The following is an 8228-nucleotide window of genomic DNA, read 5'->3' on the forward strand; positions in this document are numbered from 1 at the left end:
AAGGGGAGCATGGATTAGAAAGAAGATCACTTCATCTGAAATCAAACACTCTACCACTGGCCCACACCCACATTTCACTCTTGCTTGAATCACTAATCTTCAGGTTCCTGTAGGACAACCTCTTCTTCCCCAGGCTCCTTTTTCTGTCCCAGCCTAGAGTAGTTTTTCAAATGGGGGTTGATTAAATTTCCTCTGCCCAGCTGCACAACACAGCTTCTCCACTGACCTTGCTTCTCCCACTCACAGAGCTACCATCAGTCAGGGAGGCAGATTTCCTTTGTGTGTGGGACAGTGTTCTTCAATCTGCTTGGAGTCTCTTCAGTAATTATAAAGAAGTAGGAGAAAATCTACTGAAGGACATCAGCTCATCTGGCAGGTGTGGCTGGGTTTGCATTTAGGGTAGGTAAGTCTTCTATCTGGAGCATTTGATTATCTAGCTTGCCCTGTGAGTGATAGATAATAGAGCTTCTACTATATTAATATGTCACAGCTTATGAAAATCTAAACATGGGGTTGAAAACACATGTAGTTCAAATCCATTGTAAACTTTCCCACAGAGCTGTCAGTACCAGCAGTGGGAGTTCATCTGTGTAAACGTAGGAGTGTGGAAGGCTGTGAGTGTGTGTGATAACCCTTAAAAGCTCGCTTGTTGGTCTAGGGGTGTAATTTTCTCTTCAGGTGGGTGTGATCTTGGGTTCAAATCCCCAATAAGCCCTTTTGGGGCCGGGGCTGGGGGGGAAGCTGTTCTAGATTTGATTTTCCCAAATAGGGAGGAAGCGGTCAAGAACTTGAAAGTGGAAGGCAGTTTGGGTGAAAATGATCATGAAATCATAGAGTTCACAACTCTAAGGAAGGAAAGAGGAGAAAACAGCACAATAGAGATAATGGATTTCAGGAGGGCAGATTCAGAAGAACTTAGAGAGCTGGTAGGTCAGGTCCCATGGGATTCAAAACTGAAGGGAAAAACAGCTGAGGAGAGTTCGCAGTTTTTCATAAGGATATTATTAAGGGCCCAAAAGCAAGCTATCCCGCTGCACAGGAAAGAGAGAAAATATGGCAAAAGACCAGCTTGGCTTCACCAGGAGATCTTGCATGATCTCAAATAAAAAAGGAATCATATAAAAAATGGAAGCAAGGAGAAATTCCCAAGGATGAATATAGGCAAATGACACAAGAATGCAGAAGCAAGAAAGGCTAAGGCACAAAATGAGCTAAAATGAGCTACAGAAATAAAGGGAAACAAGAAGGCTTTTTATAAATATTTTAGAAAGAAGAGGAAGCCTACGAACAGGGTAGGGCCATTGCTCAGCGAGGAGGAAGAAACAGTAACAGAGAACTTGGAAATGGCAGAGAGGCTTAATGACTTCTTTGGTTTGGTCTTCACTGAGAAATCAGCTGAACGGAGGCCCAACATAGTGAACGCAAGTGGGAAAGGGGTCGGGTTAGAAGTTGAAATGAAAAAAGAAAAATTTAAAAATCACTTAGAAAATTAGATGTCTGCAAGTCACAAGGGCCTGATGAAATGCATCCCAGAACACTCAAGGAGCTGATAGAGAAGGTATCTGACCTTTCGCTATCATCTTTGGAAAATCATGGGAGACAGGAGAGATTCCAGAAGACTGGGAAAGGGCAAATATAGTGCCAATCTATAAGAAGGGGAATAAGAAAAACCCAGAAAACTACAGGCCAGTCAGCTCACCTTCTGTGCCAGGAAAAATAATGGAGCAGATAATTAAAGAAATCATCTGCAAACACTTGGAAGGTGGTAAGGTGATAGGGAACAGCCAGCATGGATTTGTAAAGCACAAATCATGTCAAACCAATCTGATAGCTTTCTTTGATAAGATAACAAGCCTTGTGGATCGGGAGAAGTGGTAGATGTGGTATACCTAGACTTTAGTAAAGCTTTTGATATGGTCTCGCATGATATTCTTATTAAAAAAACAGGCAAATACAATTTAGATGAGGCTACTATCAGGGGGGTGCATAACTGGCTGGATAACCGTACTCAGAGAGTACTTCTCAATGGTTCTCAAGCCTTCTGGAAAAGTATAACAACTGGGGTTCTGCAGGGGTCTGTTTTCAGACTGGTTTTGTTCAACATCTTCATCAACAATTTAGATATTGGCACAGAAAGTACACTGATTAAGTTTGCAGATGATACCAAGCTGGGAGGGGTTGCAACTGCTTTAGGGGACAGGGTCATAATTCAAAATGATCTGGATAAATTGGTGAAATGGTCTGAGGTAAACAGGATGAAGTTTAATAAGGACAAATGCAAAGTGCTCCACTTAGGAAGGAACAATCAGTTTCACACGTACAGAATGGGGAGAGACAGTCTCGGAATGACTACAGCAGAAAGGGATTGAGGGGTTATAGTGGACCACAAGCTAAATATGAGTCAAGAGTGTGATGCTGTTCCAAAAAAAGCAAACATGATTCTGGGATACATTAACAGGTGTGTTGTGAACAAGACACGAGAAGTTATTCTTCCGCTCTGCTCTGCGCTGGCTAGGCCTCAGCTGGAGTAGTGTGTCCAGTTCTGGGCACCACACTTCAAGAAAGATGTGGAAAAATTAGAGAGGGTCCAGAAAAGAGCGACAAGAATAATTAAAGGTCGAGAGAATGTGACCAATGAAGAAAGGCTGAAAGGATTGGGCTTGTTTAGTTTGGAAAAGAGAAGACTGAGGGGAGACATGATAGCGGTTTTCAGGTATCTAAATGGGTGTCATAAGGAGGAGGGAGAAACCTTGTTCTTCTTGGCCTCTGAGGATAGAACAAGAGGCAATGGACTTAAACTGCAGCAAGGGAGGTTAAGGTTGGACATTAGGAAAAAGTTCCTAACTGTCAGGGTGGTCAAACAATGGAATAAATTGCCTGGGGAGGTTGTGGAATCTCCATCACTGGAGATATTTGAGAATAGGTTAGATAGTTGTCTATCTGGGATGGTCAAGACAGTATTTGGTCCTGCCACAAGGGCAGCTGCCTGGACCTGATGGCCTCTTGAGGTCCCTTCCAGTCCTAATGTTTTCTGATTCAGAGTCTTCCAGGTGAGTCTCTTTTTTTTTTGGAAAAGCCACACTCCAGGTGAGGCTTGAACTCACAACCTCAGCATGTCTATTGCAGTACTGCTCTATAAGTACTGTGCGCTAACCCATTGCACCACTGGAGCCATGTTTTTGGGGGTGGCCCACATGACTTAGGGGTCAGGTCGTATTTCAGCCCCAGGACCTGTTTGGACAGGTCACAGCCCCTCACCTCCACCACATCCATGTTGCCGAACACCACTATGGCCTTGAGACCCAGCAGGGGAGTCACACAGCGGAGACTGTCTGCAGGGCCAGTCTGGGGCAGATCACAAACCCTCTCCAAGGCTGTGACATGGCATCAGTATCCTCCCCCTCTTAACACCAGGGCAGCAGTTTGAGTCCAGTTTCCCCACAACACTGGCAGCTTGGGGCCCATCCCCACTTACCCCTGCTCAGCCCCCTTGGCTGCCTCTCCTCCAACTCCAGCTCATGCTTCTGCTGTTTGTAGCCAGACAGAATTCCCCTGCTCTCCTCTATCCTGCCCCTCTGAGGTGCTCCAGAGCACAAAGGACCAAAGGAAACAGCCCAGTCTTGGAATGCCTGAGAGCACAGATGCGCCAATCTCAAGCACAGTCTTTGATGCCTCAGAGCACAGATGTCCTGCCTCATCATGACCCTGAATGGGCTAAAACCAGACAACAAAAGACCAACGGGCTAGCAGACGACCAGGGCCTCAGGCTGCCCTTGGCTTGTACCGGTGACTGATACGCCTGCACATCGTCCCAGGAGAGGAATCTCACGTCCATAGGAAAAGAATGTCTAAATTATCTCCACCTCACAGGTGTGAATTAAGCCCTTGAAACTCCTTGTGAGAACTGGCATCACGAGACAATCTAACATAATTGGCATCTTTAAGATAAGGAAGAGTGAACTTGACCCAAGTGGTATAAAGAAGGGGCCGGCAGCCCCGTCTAATTGAGCCCTAACTGCCTATACCTGCCAGTCAGGAAGGTCTTTGCCTCCCGAGGTCCCAGGGGACTCCATCCTCGTTCTCTTCTTCCCGAGGGATTGAGTGACAGACGCTGGCCACGCCAAGACAGGTAACACAGTGGTGAGAATAATACCTGCTATGTGTTTTGCTTTTGCGGTCATTTAATAACAGATCTATGAATTAAAGTACTTTTGTTATATGCTCGCTACTTGTAACTGCGAAGTGAAAATATAAGCCTTGTAACTGTAAGAGTTAAGCTTTTTTATCAAATAAATAGTAACTGCTTAAGTTTTAACCTGACTCCTCCTGTTACTGTGCAAACGGAACACAAATAAAAGAACCCAGCTGGTTTTCGGCTGCATTAGCATGGTCACTGGTGAGGCGCACTGAAAGGTGAGCACTGGGTCGTGCCGCCTCCTTGGGGCAGACTCTTGGGGCACCTGTCAGCCTCCCTGGCTGCCCTCTGTGAAGGGACTGTCTGTCCTCGCAGTCAAAGTCTCGGGTGGAGGAGGCTCTCAGTACAACCTTTGGGGCACCCTTCAGCCTACCTAGCTGCCCGTCGCGAAGGGACTGTCTGTCCTAGCAGTGAAAGACTTGGGTGATAAATCCTTGGGGCATCCGTCAGCCACTCCTGGCTGCCTGCTGCGAAGGGACGGCCTGTCCTAACAGTTAAAGACTCGGATGAAGTGAGGGGACACGTGGTATCTCACCAGACCATCGACTAACACTGTTCCACGCAGTTGCTGTGGGTAAGGCACTAAAAAGATGGAGGTTTAATTCCCAGCCCTGCTCCAGACTCCCTGTGGCACTTGGAGAAAATCACTGACAATTACTGTTGCTCAGCATCTCTCGGTGTAAAATGAGGTGTAGGAGAAAGGGGCTCCTTGTAGGAGAAAGGGGCATCCATCCTCAATAGCACAAGGCTCAGAAAGATTGTGCTTGGTTGGCTGGTGTGAGGCAAAGGGATTGTTTTCCCTGCCCGGGTGCTCCTGCGCAGCTGCTCAGCATGGACAGGGGAACCAGCCCTTTTCTTCCTTTCATCTTCCTGGGGCATTAACATTCCCCCCTTTGCGCACAAAGCTGGCCTGGCACCCAGCACAGCAGGTTCTGGTCACTGGGCTTCTGAAGGTTCTGGGGAGCTTGGATCCCTGGTGCCTAGAATTTCCCATCAGTATTGTGCTTCTAACCGCTGCCTGCCCCCAAAGCCAGACTCCAAACCTGCTCTGCTGAAGGAGCTGCGAGAGACCCATTTCCACACCCCAGGGAAACAGGAATTCAGCCCGAGTTTTCTGGAAGGACAAAGTGACGCAGATGAACCTTTGTTTTGAACAGAAATCTGTAAGGCCCAGGAGGGCCGGGTCCCAGCAGCTTTCTGCCCCAAATGGGCTTCTTTTGCTGGGGGGCAAGCAAGCAGGAAGAGGGAGGGGGCACTGGAGAAACTTAGCTCCTGGCCTGACACTGCTTTGGAAAAGAAGGAATAAGGACACCAGTTCCACTGCAGAACGTGGGCATTAATCACACTGCTCTTGCATGCAGAGGAAGTGCTCTACCCATTCAGCTAATTCCCCTCTGCCTGTTTGAGCATCCTGACCCACCAATCCCATTCTGGAGGCCACAGTATCCTCGCAGCTGCCCATAGCTCTGGCTCAGGCACACAAAGGCTGTGTCTGCACAGCAACGTTAGTCCTGAATAAGCAATGCCAGAACTGCTGAATCTGATGCAGCGCAGCTCCACACAACATGGATTTCAAACTACTGCTCAGCTGTTTTGACATACAGCATCTGCAAACAATAGAGACTGTTGTGAATTCGAGCTCTTGGATGGACTTTGGCTTATTTTGAACAAGGCTCTATTCCCTGGCTGCACAGCCATAATTTCAAGAGAGCTATTTGGAATATTTGACACAGGTGGAATCATGATCCCAAGAGACGCCCAGCCAGTTCTCTGCTCTCTCTCTCTGTTTCCTTTGGGATCCTGGTCTCAGGCAGGAAAAGTCTCTTCTTCCCTGCCCTAGAGAGGAGAAATTGATATTTCCATCACCCTCAGCGAGGAGAAGAGGATTTTCTTCTCTTCCCTTCCATCCCCACCTGCCCAGAGAGGAGAGGAAATAACCCTTCACCAGCTGAGTGGCCCCTCAGCACTCTGTAGCTTCATATCTGTCCACATCAGCTCCCTGGGCCTATCAATGAGCTCCATGTATCCAGGGGAGAGGAAGGAAATGAGGAGCTCGTCTTACTCACGCCTACTTCTTTATAATTCCTGATGAGGCCCCAAGCGGATGGGAGAGCTGTTCCCCTGAGTCCTAGGCATCTTCCGCACCCGGAGCTCCCTTCTGGCAGCCCAAATCCCAGTTTTCCAGCACCTTCCTAAAGCCCGAACTCCCAGGCAGAGCCCTCACACTGCTGCACCCCAAGCCTCTGCCACAGCCCACAGCCCCTCCCCCTCAGACCCTTGGCCGCACTCCCACCACAGGAGTTGTGTTCTGTGCACCAGGGTGAAGCTGAGGTGTCACACATCAGCTGTGTATTGCACTGCCCTCTGCCTCGCGACGCACAAGCAAATTCACACCACTCAGGGGAGGAGAAATTTGAAGAGACTCCAGCTGGGCCAAGGGCTTAACTCGGCTCTGCCTCTGGGCCCCTTGTGTCCTGGGTCACTCCCAGAGAAGGCTCCCCCCTCGCTCTACTTCCCCGCACCAGGCCCAACCGCCAGTGGATGAGAGCGTCCGAGGGATGGTGTATGTGCTCTCTGCGCTCTCCGAGGACAATGGAGCCTTTGTGAACTGGAAGGGAAAGTTCTTCCCTGGTGAGATGCTCCCAGCCCTGCGCCAAAAGCCCTGGGCCAGGCCGTTCCAGTGACCGCGCTGTCAGCTCTGCCTGTGTTCTCAATCCAACCACAGAGCTAACGCAGCAGCCGTGCCTGAGCCTGGCCAGGTCTGTCCTGCCCTGGAAGCCACCTCACCCTTCTGAGTGGGAAAAGGGGATGAGGAAGCACTCGTGCTTCATAACGGCTGAGGAGACAGGAGGCCTTCATCCCTCACGCTTGTGCTTGACTTCTGGGCAGGCAGCCACACCCCTTCACGGCCTGGGCCAATGCTTAACAATCTGTGTCCCGTCGCTCACGTGCCAGTCCTTGGAGTTCCACACGTGCATCCCATCAGACCTTCTGTTTACCATCGCCCATGCGCAGGGTGGCCACATTCCACTGGTTTCGCTCCACCTACTGTTTCTTCCCACCGTTCTTACCAAAGCAACATACACACAGAGCAAGGACAGGAAAAACGAGATGCGTGTTCCCAGCACATCCCACTGACGCTGAGAGCCGTGTGCTCCCTCTGCATCTATTCTGGGGCCTGCTCTGGTTCAATGGGCACACCCCAGAAGGCCTCAGGAGGCAAGCGCATTTAGCCAGAGTACCTATGTCAGCAGACCATAGCTGTGTCTACACGTGCACGCTACTTCGAAGTAGCGGCACTAACTTCGAAATAGCGCCCGTCACGGCTACACGCGTCGGGCGCTATTTCAAAGTTAACTTCGACGTTAGGCGGTGAGACGTCGAAGTCGCTATCCTCATCAGGAGATGGGGATAGCGCCCTGCTTCGATGTTCAACGTCGAAGTAGGGACCGTGTAGTCATTGCGCGTCCTGCAACTTCGAAATAGTGGGGTCCGCCATGGCGGCCATCAGCTGAGGGGTTGAGAGACGCTCTCTCTCGAGCCCCTGCGGGGCTCTATGGTCACCGTGGGCAGCAGCCCTTAGCCCAGGGCTTCTGGCTGCTGCTGCGGCAGCTGGGGATCCATGCTGCAGGCACAGGGTCTGCAACCAGTTGTCGGCTCTGTGGATCTTGTGTTGTTTAGTGCAAGTGTGTCTGGGAGGGGCCCTTTAAGGGAGCGGCTTGTTGTTGAGTCCGCCCTGTGACCCTGTCTGCAGCTGTGCCTGGCAACCTTATTTCGATGTGTGCTACTTTGGCGTGTAGACGTTCCCTCGCAGCGCCTATTTTGATGTGGTGCTGCGCAACGTCGATGTTGAACATCGACGTTGCCAGCCCTGGAGGACGTGTAGACGTTATTCATCGAAATAGCCTATTTCGATGTCGCTACATCGAAATAAGCTATTTCGATGTAGGCTTCACGTGTAGACGTAGCCCATGTGCGTTAAAAGCCTTTTGCAGCCCACTAAGATGAAGGAGGGGCAATCATGCATCCAGTT

General features: G+C 49.8%; 1 non-coding gene across 1 annotated transcript; it reads right to left on the reverse strand.

Annotated features, from left to right (window-relative positions):
* Positions 1 to 3079: 3079 nt before the first annotated feature.
* On the reverse strand, positions 3080 to 3172 carry TRNAI-UAU (transfer RNA isoleucine (anticodon UAU)). Its single transcript is given in 2 exon segments — positions 3080 to 3115; positions 3135 to 3172. It is a non-coding gene; the product is annotated as a tRNA-Ile (tRNA).
* Positions 3173 to 8228: the final 5056 nt, after the last annotated feature.

The sequence above is a fragment of the Carettochelys insculpta genome, chromosome 7 (genome assembly GCF_033958435.1).
Source record: "Carettochelys insculpta isolate YL-2023 chromosome 7, ASM3395843v1, whole genome shotgun sequence".
Lineage (NCBI taxonomy): Eukaryota > Metazoa > Chordata > Testudines > Carettochelyidae > Carettochelys > Carettochelys insculpta.